General features: G+C 41.3%; 1 protein-coding gene across 1 annotated transcript in view; it reads left to right on the forward strand.

The window, feature by feature from the left end:
- Nucleotides 1–19,038, forward strand: part of rims2a (regulating synaptic membrane exocytosis 2a) — a 126,017-nt gene that overhangs the window by 43,964 nt on the left and 63,015 nt on the right. The gene's annotated exons all lie outside the window — the stretch shown is intronic.

The raw sequence follows: 19,038 nt of genomic DNA on the forward strand, positions 1-19,038 counted from the left end.
AAGGCCTGTATGGCTTTGAATCAAGCGATCACCACGTTTAACCTGCATCCATGTTTACCCCCCCACCCCCTAACAATACACACACAAACCAATCTTCTTTGGCTCCAAGTTTTTCAAGTAGGCAAGCAGAAACTGTGCTGCACAACATGTTGTCTTGGATTAGAGGGGCCGTTTGAAAAGTGTGTGAAAGTAAAAACACAATATAAATACTTGCATTTCATTTCCTGCATACAGACACAATACACAGCACAGACCTGCAGCAGCTTAGTGCTCCCTGCACATGAAATCAAACCTGTATTGCTGCTGCTTAATGATTCCAAACAGGCTGTACAATCTTGGGTTTGACTTTTTGTGCGTCATGCTCACACACTGCTGTTTAATTCTATAGCTGATGCATGTGTTGATACACTCATTTCCAGCAGCGTGCTAAAGGTTCCTTTGTGATGGAATCCCCTGTAGCCTTCCTCCTCCTCCTGCTCCTCCTCCTCCTCATTTGTTCCCTCTGATGATGGAGTGATAAGGAGTAATGTTTGATCTGTTTGTGTCATCATTGATGATGTGTCCTGCCTGTTTGTTAATCCTGGTGACAGCATGTGATTAAAAGGATGGAACGCGGGATGTTATCACTGATAAAATAACACAAAGTGTGAGAAAAGAACACAAGAAATGAATTGTTCTCGGTGCTTAAAGTTTGTATTTCAGATGCTACTGTGGTCTCTCTTGGGTTAGTATTTAAATGAATCTTCTCTCCATGCATACTGTGTGTGTGTGTGTGTGTGTGTGTGTGTGTGTGTGTGTGTCTATACTTATCAACTATTTTGTCTTCTCAAGCCACATATTAAGCTAGTCAAACAATGTATGTGTGTAAATGCAATGGGTAGGTTTTATGTGTAAGCAGAGCAGTGTCACTTAATAGACATGAAACTTTTAAACTTTGAGCAATCACACCACTCAGAATTCTAAACCAGGTACCAGGATGTTGAAGAACAGTGACCTCACTGGAACGCCAGTGGCATGGATTTAACTTTCCTTCTTGCAGTAGGTCTCTGATTGGAGTGTTAAATTCACTTACAACTCAAGACGAGGCTCATTATGACACATCAAGTGTGATGTCATCTTGACTTGTCGGGGCATTTTCCCCCTCATGTTTTTCTGGTTTGGTTGAAATCTTCATCCCATCCCTGAACATTTAAACCAATTCCTTTTCTGGAGAAAATGGAATAAAGAAATAAAGGTGAGGAAATTTAGCTTCACATATATAACCTTTATTTATCTTAAAATGTCTTTTATGAGACTGACATGAGGAAAGTAAAAGGAACACAAACACAAAAAAACGAACACAAACACACGATCGGACATGATGAACGCTACCCCACAGCAAACATACAGACCTCATGACGGCTCATACAGCATCACTGACATGACTAAACATATTCAAAGTCATCACTTCAGCTGCCATAAAATGAATATCAGAATGACAGATTGACACATTGCTGCCCATCTAGGTCTGGAGCATCTTCATTAGAAGCTCGCACGCAGTCCGTCATGTATGCATCATACATGACACATGCTGTCAACTATCTTTGTACTGACTCCATGTATTTCTGAGACACGTTGTGCTTGTGAGTTGAGAGTAGCGCAGTGGAGGGTAAAAGCAAGGAACTAAAGAGGGAAAGGAGACAGAAAGCACTTGGAGGAGGCAGGAACACCCAGGCATCAGTCACCATGGTGACAGCTGTAGACACGGCAGATGTAGCATGCTGCAGCTTGTGGGACTCTCAACCCCCCGGAGCCCCCCTGATTCACGTTGATGTGACAGAACTGGAGGAAAATAGGAGAAAAGCGGTTGGAGCAGGAAAGAAGAGGAGACTGCAGACCTAGAAACTAGAAGCAACGAGGACACGGAGCCCCAGCAGTCCTCTCTCGGCTTTTCACATTCCTGAACACTTGGGGGTGCATCAACCTTGGCTAAATTTTACTATATATAACATTAATCTGTCCCCCGTGTTAACCTTCTAAATTTAAGGTAATTTGGCTGTATATTTTGTTTCCCACTTTGCCCTGATTTCCATTTAGTTACACATTAATGCCTTGCAGAGGCAAAATAAAGCTGACTGAGCACCTCCACTGAAGCTACTGGGATTAACATACTACCCACAAATTTCCCAGCCAGCCTTTGAGCTCCCATCATCTCTTTATTTCATCTCTGTGAGCACTGCAGAGAGGCGTCTTGAGAGTTAAGGTGTAGGAGTCAGATCGAGACTGAAAATGTGCCCTCAGAAGTTCCCATGCCCCCCAACATCCCATCACACCCCACCCCACGCTCAGCCCACCCTCAGCCCCATGGAGTTGTACCGGGGTGTTGGCGGCACTCAGCTGCTGTAATTAAGCCAGACTGTTATTGGTTTTGTCCTCACTGAGGGAGAAGAGCACAGGAAGAAGGGAGGCCCTGGTTTATTGCCTGGGCTTCTAAGAGAGGGGTTATTATGATTGTATGCTGGAGAGAGAAAGAAAAGAAATGGATAGAGGGAGAGATATAAAGTGCAGAGAGTCGGAATGATCGCCACACGGAGGAAAAGGGGATGAATAGTGCAAGAGAGACAGCTTTAGAGGCTGGATCGATATGCATGACTCCTCTCTGCTCTCACCAAAATCATATCTCAGCTCGTCGTGGGCTAAGCTGCCAACCAAACATCAGGCTAATGTCCCCCACCATAGACCTGCTGTCACTGCTGATGAGACTGGGGGGGGGGGGGGGGTGAAATCGCTGAGGTTTGCTTACAGGTTTCCATGTGTTACTCAATACCATGCGCACCACATATGGCTTCGACTGGTTTGCCCTTTCTCGGTGTAGAAACACAATGAGAAATACACAGACAGGGTCACGGGGCAGCAAGAGGAAAGATGTGAGTGCTTTTGAACAGAACGCTGACATCTGGGCCCTTTTCATGCACATGGAGCGAGACTGATCCCCTCAAAGGCTGAGGCAGACCCGTGTGCACACGCAGTGGTGTGACCCTTGACCCTGACGTGCCATTAATGACCGAGCTACAGTGGGCACAGTGCTGTCCCAGTAAAACTACGTTTCAGCTCAGCATTAGCGGCCACTTCCAACTCTGCCTCAGGTCCTCAACTTCCTCCTCTCTCCACACGCTGATGGACTAAAGAGAATGCTGCTGAGTGGCACAAAAAGTAAACTCTCCTGTGTTCCTGTTGTCCTTGTGTTTTTCTTTGAGAGAGTGCATGTTCATGCGTTTGAAGCCCGGTCCCTTGGAGTTTTTTTGTTTCTACTCAAAAAGCCTATTTTCTTCTCCACCCAAACAGATGTCTGATGTCATCTTGTTTTTAAATAGCCAACAGAGGGAAGAGAAAGTGCTCACGCTGCATGGATAGTGCTATGCTTTCAACCATATGCCTTCATGTGCGATGCTATTTGTCAACGTCAGTAACCATTTAAATTTGACTGCCTTCGCTGTAGAGGAATACTATCAGCATGGGATCCTGTTGGAGGTGCATACAGTATGATCCACATTCATTTCTCCACAAATCCTCCTTTGGCCTTGATGGTCAGTGGAGTTGCTAATTGAAAACTAAGGCTCTCTCCACTGAGTGGTACTTCACAGCATCATCATTCTTGTTTTACATTTGATGTATTGATTTAAGAGGCTTATAAGGTCAGATCTCAGGAAGGTCAAGAGTTTGACTTTCCTGGTTAAATCACTGGTTTTAAGTTCAGCGAAGTCAAACAATTCAAAAGATGCTGGGGTCTAAATTAACACTAGGACTACCATGTTATTTGTTTAATTTAATTTAATTTAATTTAATTTAATTTAATTTAATTTAATTTAATTTAATTTAATTTAATTTAATTTAATTAATTTGAACGGGTTATTTTCATAGTCATAGTCATCCTTGGGTCAATGAAAATATGACATCAAGGACTGGTACTGTTCCGTGGCCCAGGTGTTAAGGACCACTGGTCTAAAATATAGTTTTTGTACATCTAAATTTGCTTGAATTCTGTCTTTTGTCTCAAAACTAAAGGGAAAAGAAAATTTCAGTCTTTTCAGTCATTGTGCTGCTCCAGTTCACTCTGTACACACTGAGACCTGAACAGTCTGAGGTAGATGAAACATGAAATATTTTTTTAAAAGTTTGACGTGTGGCTTGTTTGTGGTTGCTCCGAGTTCCTTGCAGGTTTAGTTACATCGGAGTTAGCTGGCTGAGCAGTGAGCAGCGCTGTAAGCGTTTTGATTTGATCTTGCCCAGCTGTAGAGAGGCACTGAGGAACTTGACTGCAGTCTTTCCTTCCTCTCTGTACGTAATTAGAAATTATGCATCTGCTCCATTGGAATTCTCTGTGCTCTACCTACAACAGGCCACAGGTGATCCATTGTAGACAGAGAACAACATTCCACCAGACGACCAGTTTGTGTCAAAGAAGCTGGCAATAGAATATATATACTCCCAGAAAAAATGATGAAATGGTCAGATGACTGGCAGAAATTGCAGTTGAACCAAAAATATGAAACCTGTTGTGTCATTTGTTTGTTGTGTCCCAAATGAAAATATTATTCATGCTCCTGTTATTTGAATTGCCAAAAAATTTAAAGAATAAAGAATCAGTAAGATAAAGCAGCAATGAAGAAACAGATTCTAAACATCTGCGTCTATCCAGCCCTTCGTCGTCCGTCTCATCCGCAGCCGGTGCTCAAATCCTCCTTTCGCGACACTGATGGTATTTCAACAAGCTCAATGAGATTAATTATTTCCATATTTTGCAAACATTGCAACATGTGTGCGGGTCCCCAATCTCACTGCACATTTACAATTAGTCAGATTCATTTCCGTTGCAAATGAGCCGGCGCTGGCAGTGCTTTGCTGCCTCTCCAGGCTTCTCCTGCCAGGCAACAGGAGAGGAGAACCCGGCTGAGGGGTGATCAAACGCTGCCTTCTCTGGCAGGCAGGTGCTGAGTAAACACAGCAAAGAAGAAGCTCCAGTAACGGTCTGCTTCTGCTTCTCGTCTTCATTATTTTTGGAGTCTGCTGGCTGGCATTAATGAAGCCCCATGTAATATTCATTTACTTCCCAGTGTTTACTAGTTCATTAGGTTTTAGGATGGGAGTTGATCTGATCTCAAGGGGTTGTTCGGAAGAGGAAGAAAAGCAGACTTTGAAGATTTTTTTTCTTTTCTCTTGAGCTGGGTTTCCTTCCGTTTTTTTTTAAATTTTATTCGTCTCTCTTTATCCAGACTATTCACAGTGTTTTTCATTCCAACTGAATTTACAGATTTAATTTTACTTCATCTAATTCTTAAAAATCTAAGTGGATAAACTTGATTCAGGTCATAAAAATGAGCTTAGACATTTCCTCACATGCCTGGCTGAAATTATCTGCTGCTACAGATTGAACTTTTTTTCAGAAGAGATCAGCTCTCTGGATCATTGCATATGTCGCATTTATACTGTATACTAAGTAATGACAATTAACCCACACAGTCCTTCGGTCTGTGGCTTGGTCTGCAAACGTCTGACGGTGAGTTCATCGACTGAAACGTCGTCTTGTCAATGCCAATGAATGCAGGAGAAAAGAGCTTTCTGCTGAGGACAGAGACACAGTGAGTGTTTTTTCATCAGATGAAGAGGAGAGGGGAAACCTTCTCACAAAGACAGCACTTTTTAATTTGTAATTGAATAATTATGCAATAGTTATCAACAGTGAATAAATGTTATACATTATACAAATTAATACTAATATCTACATTAAATATGATTAATGCAACTATAACAACAACGAAATGGACTCTGTGGGATATATCTGCATGAACTATTAATAAAGGATTGTATTGTTTCTTAACAACTAGGCAGTGTTTGAGGTCATCACCATGCGTCAGTAAGTCAGTATGATCTATACAATGACACAAGGATGTGTTCAACTAGTCCACAGTGTAATTATATCTTTACATGCCTATGCATGACTGGGTCTTATAAAGTGTGTTATTTGATTTGCATCCTTGTTTTAATGCATTAAACACAGTATGTTTGGAGAAAAACACCTGAAATGAAGTAAGCAGTAAAATTTTGATTAAAGACGAGAGATATTTTTTGTAAAATCTCATTACCTGCTAAAACTAATCTAAAATTAGTCTTTTAAAAATTTTCAGACAATTATCTCTGTGTCCTGTTAGCTTTTCCAAAATCTTCAGCCCCTGTACTTAGCAGAGCCGCATAATATTTCTTTGATTACGGTCTGTGTTGTTTGTGTGTTTGTGTGTGTAGACATGCTGATGATACCTCCCATCATCAGCATGTCTACATACCCCGTGTGTGTGTGTGTGTGTGTGTGTGTGTACAGGCCTGCTGGAGTGGAAAGAAAGGAATTTCCCAACAGGGATTATTGAAGTATTAAACAAGGCAGTCAGAGATTGAAACATCCCACGACACCCTGGAATTCAAAATTTTACCCTGACCTACTTTCATAATGGTCGCATCAATGAATTCTATATTGAACTATCGAGTATGTCATTGACCTAGTTTTCCAAAGGTCATCATCACATGTTTGTGCCTCTGGCTTCCTGAACATGTTGCTTTTTGTTTTGTCATTATATCTCATCAGGTTTCAGAGATGTGTACCTAAAAAGGTATAAAAGTGACAATTTGACCTTGACCTAGTTTTTCAAGGTCACGGTTGTGATTTTGTTTGGTCTTTCTATCTTACCCAATTACTGACATATGTGCAAAAAAAATACAACAAAAGTTGAAATTTGACCTTGACCTAGTTTTCTCAAGGTCAAGGTCATCATCTCGATTTCATCCCCTTTTCCACCCGAGTAATGTGCTTTTTCTTTCGTCTTTCTATTTGCAACATACGGACATTGGACATACGGAGGGACGAACACACAAACACTGACAATTACAATACATCACCGCTTCATGTCATTATTAATAGAATGAATAAATAAATAAATAAACAATAATGATATGTTTATGTGTATGTGTGTGTGTGTGTGTGTGTGTAAAACTCTTGAAACAGTTGATTTTTGTAATATTACATACATTTGAAAAAATTATTTAAAAAAGTATTTTGTTTTCATTATTGGCATTGTAGTATATCTGAATAACAGTCTGTTCATTTACAATAATTATCATTATTATTTACAAATGATGTGTAAATTTAGCTACTGTGGTGATAAAAGTGCGCCAAACTGCATTTCCTGAGACACAATGCTGTGTGTACTGCTGTGGAACAAAGCCACATTTACTGTAAATGAAATGCTGCATTCAATTGGACTTCCGCATGTTCTGCTTGTGTTTCTCGTCATTATGTAAAACCAGTGCTTAACATTCAGTGTTTCCTCTGCCGCTGAGTGTGTCTGAAACACTGGGTGTTTGCATTACCTGAAGACAATTTAGGTTTGTCCAGATTCTGACCCTTTGACACACTCACAGTTGTTTGAAAATGTATTAGCTTGATTATTTGGAGACTTTTCTGCCAGATGGGTTTGAGGGGTGTAAAAGTGATAATTTATATTAGGCTGGTTTGCATTTATTTTTGAGGCAAAAACACTGAATGTTAAACAGTGGTCAGCTCTAGATTTATGAGATATGGAAACAGTTCAAGTAGTGCCCTTTTTATTTTCAAGGCTGTTGGAAAGACAACGTCAGTGGGGGTGTTGAGTCAATAAGAAAATCACGACACCTGATGATGCAGCTTTAAAAGACGCTTGCGGTCCTGCAATCTTAAAGTAACACCTCAGCAGCAGGAAACCTTCGCTCCCCTAACCCGACTAGTGGGTCATTTCTTATTTTTAACAGAGGGAAAGCCTCATTCCTGAGGGGATGTGAGCCTCATGATGACACTGACATAATGGCAGCGACCAGGAAAAATAAAAAGTTCCACGTAGGATATTTGTTTTAAAGCTCTGGAACATTTTTAGTGTCTAATGTAACATGACTCATTGCCATATAAAATATTTTACTGTGTGTACCCTCAGTCTGTATTTGATTATGTTTGCTCAAGATGCTCTGAACTTCTTTATCCAGTGGTCCATTTATCTCTCAAACATGAGACCTTCTGCCTCTGAAGCGTTGCATGCTAAAAATTAGCACGTTTGCATGAGATGTCCGACTAAATGGACTGGGTGATCACACAGATTTTCTGCAGGTATTTGTATTTGTATTTATTTCATTTGTTTGTATTTTCTCCTCGTGTCTGTGTGGGTTCTCTACGGGTTCTCCAGCTTCCTCCCACCTCCAAAAACACTCAACTTAGGTCAATTGATCACAACAAATGGACTTTAGGTGTGAGTTTGAGTGTTTGTTTGTCTTACATGTGGCCCGGCGATGAGCTGGCATTTTTCCTGGGGTGTACCCTGTCTGATTCCTGTAGCCAACTGGGATAGGCTCCAGCAGACCCCTGACCCACAAAGGGGATAAGCAGCTGTAGGAGAGATGATCACAATGTTCTCGTCTAGTGAATGGATGGATGGGCTCTTTTTCTCCCCTCGTCTACTTGTATGATGAAGAACGCTAGTGGGACAGACATGAAAAAGTATTGTGTGGGACACTGGAGCTCCAACCTTGAACCCAACATGGAGGGCTATTTATCCAGGACCCCATCACCATTCATCTGTCAGCAATGATTGGACAATAACAGAAGACACATAGCTCACCTGTGAACCGACCTCGCCCTTCTTCTTCTCTTTGACTGGATTGTACTTCTTTGTCTTTGCCCCATGTGAGCACCCCTCTGCCCTGCTGAACGTTGTCGTATATTTGGTTGAGGGGGGGAGTCACTGTCTGCCAACTCGAGCTGTGCTGCTGCAGCCTTATCTGTTGACAATAACAGACGCAGAAAAGTTGGGAAAATAAAGGAAAGAGAAGTGCATGATGGGAGAAATGGGGCGACCAATGTGATGAGTTCCGGCCAGTCTGGACCACTTCTGGTTTCCCAAGAGGATCTTCATTCTGTCCGGTCCTGGAGATGGTGTTTTGGCAGCAGGGATTATTAAAGCATTCTCTGTGTCAGCCCTCAGCTTTTTTCATTACCTCGTCATTCTCTGTAGCCACACAGCGTCTCTGTCTTTCATTTCAAATGCAGCTCGCTGGAATGAAAAATGCATATTTAGGAGAACCAAGTGTGAATTCATGTCAGGAGAGGAGGGGAGAGAAAGTGTGTGTGTGTGCGCGCGTGCGTTCAATTGTATATGTCAGGAGTGGAAGAGATGGGGAGACTGTGGTACTTTAGACATATTTTTACGGTGCAAAAAATACAGCCAGCGCTACAACAGAATTTGCTGGGTTATGAATAGCTCGACAAATCTCAGTGTGTTCTCTACACAAAGCTCTTTGTGAAAATGAACATGACTGACAAGCGCCAAGCAGTCAACATGCAGCAGCATGGCAGTAGGCAGGAGTTGAGGGCTGTTACTTAGTTGTGATGTTTATTTGCGAGGGATGATGTGTGAAAGTGTGAATAACCACAACTCCTGTTATGATACCTTCATTATACCTGTGTGTGATGGTAAAGATGGATGTCTCTAGGAAGTAAAATAAAGATCAATATAACACCTCCTGACGTTTACTTATTTATTCATGTATTTAATTACTTATTACCGGTTTATTTCAGAATCACTGTTTTTACTGATGAGACTACTAACATGTCGTGACTTGAACAGGAATGCACAACATCGGGACCCAAACACAAACAGCCATCCTTCATTCGTGTCTGTTAGCAGAGTTACTCAAAAGTTAAAAACTGGTTTTGGTGCGGGCGACCACAGTCTGAGGCGTCATCTGTTTGATGGTGGGAATAGGGTTCATCATCTAGATACGAAATGTTGATGGAGACGGCATTGTCTTTCAAGCTAATACTGATTCCGAATTAAAGGGGAAGTTGTGATCAGTGAGGACCAAACTATTGCGGGACTATTGACTATTGACGTTGTGGGAGCCTGTATTTTTGTGCATTATTTCACATTATTTTAATTGTTTTTATCTGATTTTATTTCCGCTTTTAACTTTTTAAAAATTGTTTTATTGGATTTTCATTTGATATTTTATTTAACTGCATTATGTTCATGGTTTTATGGTGCATTTGTTGTGTTTTTATCTAGTTACTGTGCAGCACTTTGGAAACCTTGTGTTTATCTAAATTCTGCTCTTTAAATAAAGTGGATTGGATTGGATTTCATGGTGGAAGTTGGCGCTGTCTAGTTTACACACAACTTTCCTAATGTGAAATATCAGATTGTTGCTTGTGAAAGAGATGATTGGACCTGGTAGAAGTGAAGCTTTCTGTTTTCCACAGCGACCCAAACGCCAGGTCCTTTTTCCCCCCATGTTTTTGCCCCCAGTGTCTGTGTGACTGGTTTATTTACAGGGTATGACTAACATCACTCTGCCTTGATTATGTGACTATGTGTTCAAATACTCAGTATAAATGTAAATTCCCCACCAGTGCATTGGTGTTGATTGCTTGTGTGACATTGTCCTTCTGATTAACTCAAGCTGAAGTCACTAGGCAGAACTCGAAGCAGAACTCGAACCAAACTTCCATCAGTGAACTGCCTGGCTATTTGTCGTCTCCACAGGGGTCTTTGCTTTATTAAATTCTTACAGAGTTGAACATTCTGGTGTACAGTATCTATGTTCTTCCCCATATGATAACAAAACGTGCACATGCTTCTCTAACCTTTCTCTGCAGCTATGGTGGAGAAAGCAGCAGCCAGGATTCCTGACTTGTAGCTAATCTTAACGGCATATTCTGCTGGGGCTTGGCCTACATAGAGCCTCTTCTTAAAATGGAGACCCAGCAGGCAGAGCGGCGCAGATGTATTAACCATACAGGAGGCAGAAGGCACTGGTCTGGTCTTAAACAGGATGGTAGAGCCTGTGTTCTTCAGGCCAGTTCATGAATACACTCAGATCAGAGGTTGTCTTGTGGGCTTGAATGTTGCAACAGCCTGTGTGGCAAACTCTGGTTTTGAGTAACAGCATAATAGATAATGGTCAAAAAGAATCTTAAGATGTGAATTCCACATATTTACCATTTGTTGCATGATCAACATTAAGTTGAAACTCTTCAGATGTTCCAGATTTTACCGGTAAACAATACACCGTCTTTGGCTCTCTGTTGGGCACATCATAAATCTGATTAAAATCTGTGGGTTATATGAAAATTATGATTGCCTGTTCTACTCAAGAGGAGGTGGTGGTGCACCTGAACCTGTTTGGTAGCTGTCCAGAACCTTAGAGGAAGAATAAAAGATGCAAATGGAGCATAGCGTTAGTTCACAGTCAATCCCTGCTGCCTTTCTGAGCCATCATAAACCAGCTGATTCTGTAACTGGCATATTTCTTACAAGGTATGCTAATTAATTTTTTTTACCCCATCTCCCCCTTTAGCTTCCTCCACAATATGTTTGACAGCCTTAGTTACTTCATTTCTAGTCTGACTAAACCATGCTTCTATTTTCATTGATACTCGTTGCGTTATAAAATCCTGCCTTTGGGAATGTCCAAGGAGGAATAGCAGGGAGGCCACAGATCAAAACCACACGACCAAATATCAGTTATTGTACTGCCAGTAAACTGCATACATTTCACTAAAATGTTCTCGTGTGAACTGCAGGTAAACTACAAATGCTGTAAGTGCTCCTGTTCTTTATCTGGGACACTATGTACAATGAACAGCAATTTAGCTCGGCAGCAACAGCTCTCATCACTCATGGCTGTCGTTCATTCTGTTTTTACACACATTCAGAAAGTGTTTCAATGATCCGGAGTCAGATATGTGGGCCAACATGAGTGAAGATGCTTTAAAACACCCTTTGCTTCTTTAAGGCTTCTGGGCTACAGATCATTTTGAATTAATTCAACATGACTCGTAGGAAGAGCTTGAACAGAGAGTCGTGTTCTGTTCTCGGATGCAGTTACTGTTGAATTTGTTATTTTAGTTGAATAGCTTTAACTACACTACTTAACATTATATTAAATAATCAATTAAATTGCAAGGTGTGAGATAATATTGGTAGATTAACATTATGTTGATACGATCAGAGAGTTAGATCAAGTGACTTGAGATCACATCATTGTAACGTACTGCCTAGCACAATGTGTGTTGAGCTAATAAAGCACAGTCCTGGTAGAAATGAGCTGTGTCAGCAGTTATTTATATGACATGACTGTCAGTGATCCTTGTAGGTTTTAAAATCAACACATACCACTTCATTTTATACATTATGTTCATAATGTAAGTGACAAACCAATAAGACGGGGGGGGGGGAGTGTTATGTGTCCAGGTTAGGTTTGGTAGAGCAACAAATGTGCTTAATCCGTTCCTGGGGCACCTGCTCTACTGGTCCATCATTTCTATTATGGCCCTGTTCCATTACATCACTGTTAAGCTTCTTGAAGTTGTATAAGCAGATGTACCTGAAGCATCAGCATCAAGTGTGAGCGCTTACACAGATTTGGTATGCAGGAGTGAAAATACGGAGCAAAATCAAGTACATGGTGTACTTGAGGAGTGAAGTAGGAGCATAATTTAGCAGCAACAGGGAACTCTTTGACTTTTCACACTTTTTGAAATGCTAGACAGAATGATACCAGGGAGAGTAAAATGAAATGTTCATTTATAATTTATGACATTTGATTAAAATGCAGATCTTAATTATAACGGGGGAAAAAAAATGCAAAAACAGTAGCACAGCTTACATTAGTTTGGCATTTTTGCTGACATTAGAAGTCATTCCTGATGATCTTAAGTGGTTTGAGAAACATGCTCTATTAAAAGATGGTTGGAGTTCAGTATCCTAGTCCCATCATCGGTTGTATTATGATAAATCCCCCCACGACGCCTTTACCCTGTCCCTGGACCGTACCATCACAACAGCCCCCCCCCTGCCCTTTCTTGTTCCATGCTCCTGTCAGTCAGCTGTCACTCCCGCCATCAGGATCACAACATATTCAAGTAGTCCAACTCATTGTTAGTCTCCTGGTAGGGCAGAGGTGAAGGGAGAGGAGCGAAGGACAGTTAGTGATGGCGTCAGATGTGAAAAGTAGTGAGATGAAAAGTGAAGAGGCAGGAACAACTGCAGGGAAAAGACTATTCTGTATTTGTTGTGTTCTGGAGTGAAAGTTAGTTGTGGAGAACTCTCTATCAATCCTTTCATTTCATGCCTGGAAATTAAATCTGGATGATGAAAAAATACTAAAGCCATGTAAGTTTTTCAGTTTGAGGATCATAAGACTTTGGGCCGACTGAGATTAGGTGTGTGCTGCTCTGCCGATTGGTGAAGTCAGCTAGTAATCAGCTATGGAATGTAATCCCAGAGGACTGAGCATCAGACAGGTTAGACGGGGTCACTGCTGACCTCCAGCCAGTCACATGATGACGCATTAATCCCAGAAGTCTGCTGGTTTTCAAGCTTCGGAGACAGGATCATAAAACTATGACATTGTGCGTGGTGCAGAGTGCTAGAGACAAAGCTGGTGATGCTTATGCTGCAATAATATTTGGATACCAAGCCTCGCAACTAAATGCTTGAATTGCTGCAAGAGTTGAACTCCCACACACTCGGTGGCCATCTGTGTAAGTGTTGGAAGGGATAGTGGCTCTGCATCTGTAAACGGAGCGACCGAGACATTTTCCCCTCCTCTCCTATCTTCTTTGATTGCTCCCGCTTGAGATGTGCACATTCAGCTGTTTTTTTTTTTTTTTTCTTCTGTTCTTGCTTTTTTGGTGGTTATCTCATTTCAATACAGACCATTCCAGGATGTATTGTTGTCATTAGTGGGTCTGATTCTCTCTAAGCGGTGAGCTCTGCAACACGGTGCCACTCATTTGTTCTCATTTGACTTCTCAGCATTATCCGCAAAGCAGCGATGGCACAATCCCCACGAGGAGGGCAGCGTTGCATTTTCACCTTGATTGCTTTTGGCTTTCTTATTTAACATGTTTCTTCAGCAGCAGTGGGGGCAAAGCACACGGGTGCTGATGCAAGTCTGCATTTACTGCTGTGTGAGGCTCATCCATTGGCTTCTATATCTGAAACAAGATCCTGAACACAGGCTGAGAAGTGGTTCTGGAGCTGAGTGGTTTGGACTGGACTGAACTTCCCTCAGTGGTTTGTAGACAGAAAACTGTGTTTGCTGGTGCAGTGAGACACATATCTGAGCTCAGCTACATCCCAGGGTCTGAAATTTACTCTCAGTAAGTACAGTTAAAGCTTTTGTCTCTCGTGAGCAGATTGCATGTTGACTATATGATTTGCTGTTATTAAATGTTATGTGAACATGTGCACTGTTAATTGCATAATGTCATGTGGTTCTCCAGTTTTATGACACATAATGTCTGCAAGGCATTACAAGATATAATATAACGTAACTTGCGTGCATAAAAGGTTGTGCATTTTTTGATATGCAATGCACAGTTTATTATAAATAACAGTTGTTTAGTCGCCTCGGGGATAATCGCCACCGTGAACCCACAGGGCAACAGCCTCATCCTGACATGTTAATCTTTACTACATCACAAATAGGTTAAAGTGGTTAAATCATTGAACTTTCTCTGCTCTTAAATGGAGTATCTACATCAATACAGAAGAGACAAGTCCACATAATCTGTCCGTTATAATAGCTGTCAAAACAGGAGGTGTGGGCAGATTAAGAGAGTGAAACTAATGATTCATACAATTGTCTGACCTTGCTTTAAAACTTTAACTATTTTGACCAAGCGTAAGCTTTTGTTTTGAACATCATGCATAGTGATTTCTGCTTCTAAAATTCCAAATAGAAAAAATAAAAAGTATTTGTGCTACACAAGTTACCTCCAATTGTATCTGCATTTTACCCTGATAATGTGGTACAATAATTTGCTAATGTTTAGTTTTAATTCAGATGTCATTCAATGGAAGTCTTGACATTAATTAAAACTTTCTAAATATAGATGCATAAATTAGTCATAATCCCAGTGTGCCTCATCGGTGTGTGCTAAATATCATGGGCTGTGTTTGTGTGAAAAAAAACCACTTCAAAAGTTGTTGCGTTGTCACATCTATAGCTTGTGTGTGGTGGATGCTCTCTGGAAATGTATGTATGATAACCTTTCCTTTTAAATCCATCTCAAATATTAATGATTTGGAAGCACGGGGGCTTCCTGTTTGATCTCAGGCCTTTCATCGTACAGCTGAGGCGGTGCAACACACACCTAAACAGACTCAGACTTGAGGAGTAACACAGCTAGAATGTTCAGTCCATTTTCCGCCTGCCAGCTGAAGTCTGTCTGTGGCTCCTGGTGATCAGATCCCGTCAGCGGGTCAGGGCAGGAACGCATCTGATGAGGCAGAGCGGGGGTAAACCCAGTTTAATCAACCGGTTTCTGTGTTGTGTTGCAGAAAATAAGAACATAGAAAGGTTTTATCATGAGGACAGCTTGTGTGTCAGATCACATCTAAACTTTTAGTGTCACAATTGTTAATCTTTTAGAGCCACAGTGTAATGATTTTTTTTTCTTTTTGGATCCTGGATTTGACACATCATGCTACGTTTGATAAGAAGAGTGTGCTTTAAAAAGATCATTACAATTTTAACTCTGGAGCACTGGAGGTGTGTGTCTGTGCTGAGAGCAGAATCTGATGTCATGATGTTTGTGTCTCAGTGATATGACTACACCACATGTTTTGCTTCATATGTCAAATTTCTTGTACATTTTATCAGAAATGACTAGCATGGCATCCTGATGTGCAGCATTCCCTGCCACTAGATGTCACACTAGAGATTCAGAATCCCTAATTTCTATAGATGTGGATGTTTGCAATTCAGCCAAGTCCCTTAAAAGCAGCATTGTTCACTCTGAGCTGATGAAACTCAAATCAAAGTATAAAATTATGCAGTGCAGATCAAATATCAGCATTCTTTTTAGGGAATTTTTTACTTTTCATGTTTGCACAACCATGTTTTAATGTCTCATAATTTATTAATGCAAAGTTAAGAATGAGGCTGTGGTGTGGGGTTTTCAAATCTGTTAAGAGTGGATTGATTCTTGCTGATCTTGTTTTCAGTTGTATCTTATCAGCTTTTTGTGCAGAAAAACATGTCTTTCCTCTTCTTTTGTGGACAGTCCTCGGCTTTCTTTAGCTTTGTGCTACATTATAAGGTGATGGAAAACGGAGAATCTTGTTTTAAGTTGTGATATTGTGACAACTGATATTGTGTATCAATTAATTTTGTTTTTAATAGACACACTTTCCTGCCATTACTGATTTTTCAGAATAAAGATTCTTCTCTGGCAGGATAGGTGTTTGAATTAAAAACACAATGTGCCACATTTAATGTTAAATCAGCTTCTAATTTCAAAAGACCAGTAGAGAAAAGCTCATTTCTAGGTTGTCTCATTTAAAATGGATGTGACTGACAAACCACAGACATGCTTACAGACACACTACAGCTCACACACCTGACCAACTGAGACAAAAAGCACTAGATTACAGATAATTTACCTTATTTTCCATTCCGGGCATTATTACTTTAGTTTATCCTGACATGTAGGAGCAAACATGTTTATTTGTAATGTTCATCAGAGCTGATGTTTCATCCCTGTGGAACGCTTCTCCAGCTCTTATCTGGGTGTCTGCACTGTCCCGTGCACACAGCGGACATGCCTCTCCGTTCCCCGTTAGGATGACTCACTTCTGTTTGACGCCACCTGAGCTGTGACTCAGTGCCATGGTGACATCACACATGCTTCCTGCTATATATGGACATATGATAGAGAGCGTCAGTGTATGGAGTGCTGCGCAAACATCAGCAGCTCAGCCTCTGTGCATCACATCTAGAACAGTCACACACCCACTGAATGCACCAAACACACCAGCTGCAAATATTAGCTTTTTTTAGCCATATACACTTAAACACTCTCACCGCTGCTTCACATATATTGTCCACAGCCTACCCCCCGTCTGTTTATTCATTTGTTTGTCCATGGTCTGCATGTGTGTAACTGAGAGTAGAATGTAACTGTGAGGTTAGCAGTATGACAAGCTCAGATATATCTGCAGGGAAGTTTTTGCAGTTGCAGTGGTGTTTGGAGCAAAGCACAGTTCAGAACCTGGTCCTGACCCACCCGTCTGTCATCCTGGTTAGGGCTCATGCCATTAGCATCATGATGCAGGTGTTGTAGCTGCAGCGTGTCGTTGTTTGCATGCATGTCAGCCACCCTAGACACGTCTCTGGATGTGATGGGCACCCAAGGCAGAAGAGGAGAGATGAAATACGATACACTTTGTCAAAATGGATTAGAGCTCGTCAAAGGGCGGTTTTGTTAATGTCTGCTGTTGTTGTTATGAATGTCCTCTATGTGCAAGTGTGTGTTCAGGGTGTAAGATTTCAACATTGCATTCCCAGAGGGGGCATTCACTCGCAGTCCTGTCGGCATCCTGTGAGGTTGTGCAGCGAATGAAGAACACACACAACTTTAAAAAATGCAGTGGCAGCCTCAAGTGAATGCATGCATTTACACATGCATACACACACAACACAACTTTCAATCATTCCAAAGTGTCTATAAAGAGATATTTACTCATGCTTGTCACACACTCCCCCCATTCCCAACTTGGTATTTTCTCTCTGCCCCGGCCCTGACTCCAGCCTGTTATTTCTGCTGCTGCTTCATGTTGTATTTGTGAATGAAGTGTTGCTCATTTAGTGTCCAGAAGCATGCCATGCATAATGCAGCCGCCCTCATGTGTTCCTCCAGCCACGCATGAATCACCAGAGGTGCTGTGTTCAGACCTTAAGGTGATCAAGACCTTAAGTTGATTTAGTTTAATGTGAAGCAGTGATCCAGTTGCATCATAAAGATTTGCACACATCTTTATGTTGAACAGAGATGTGTTCATTTAGTACGGTCGTCTTGTTTTTGTTGCGTGTGTGTTTTCTCTGTAGTGTTGTTACAGATGATGTTGTCTAATGGTCCGTTTGCAAGAAATCACTGATGAGGACATGTGATAAATGCTGTTCATGTTTTGTCTTTGAATTTCAATGGATCTAGAGTAGTAAATGGTAGCGATCGCTGGTCAGAGTTGTGAGAATGGGTGAGAAGAGTGTGGGAAGAAGTACTTCCTGTTTTTTTATGTCATTCTTATTTTTTCATTCAAATCTAAACAGATTTGTTAATCTGTAATTGAGTGATTGGGGGGCACAGTGGCGCAGTGGGTAGCGCTGTCGCCTCACAGCAAGGTGGTTCCGGGTTCGAGTCCCGCTCTGTGCGGAGTTTGCATGTTCTCCCCGTGTCTGCGTGGGTTCTCTCTGGGTTCAGGCTTCCTCCCACCTCCAAAAACATGTGCTTCAGGTTAATTAGCCGTTCCAAACTGACCGTAGGAGTGAGTGTGTGCGTGCATGCTTGTCTGTGTCTCTGTGTGGCTCTGCGGTGCACTGGCGTCACGCCCGGAGTTTCCCCCGCCGCACGCCCTCACTCAGCTGGGATAGGCTCCAGCTCCTCGCAACCCGTCACAGCGGATGAAGTGATTGATGATGAATGATGAATAATTGCGTGAATCATGATGATTTTTATTTAACTACTGCATTTAAAATTAAACACTAAAAGCTCAACCCTGGTATCCTGATTGGTAGATTGGTAGCTGGTTTGAAGCTGTATAGAGTTGCGTTAACCATGTATATGTATTAAAAATATCACTGAGGCGTCAGATCTATATTTCAATACACATTAGATGCAGTGTAACCTATTGTATTTGGTATAAATCCTGACATGATATCATCTTACAAAATTGCTTCTGTAGTAATCTAGCTGGACTGACTGTTAGCATTTAGCTGGAGTCATTTTGCTTTTTTTTTACCTGAGTTTTGATCTTAATTCCACTCTGTTCATAAACTTATAGATTATCCTTGGTCACATAGTTAATAGTGACATAATCGGAACATTTTTGCTGTTGCCAAAGTTTACATCAAGACTAAAAAGCCTTTTGGCGTGAATCAGTGCGAGTGGTTGCTCATCTTCGTTCATTTTCGAGAGATCCT

This window comes from Antennarius striatus, chromosome 9 (genome assembly GCF_040054535.1).
Source record: "Antennarius striatus isolate MH-2024 chromosome 9, ASM4005453v1, whole genome shotgun sequence".
NCBI lineage: Eukaryota > Metazoa > Chordata > Actinopteri > Lophiiformes > Antennariidae > Antennarius > Antennarius striatus.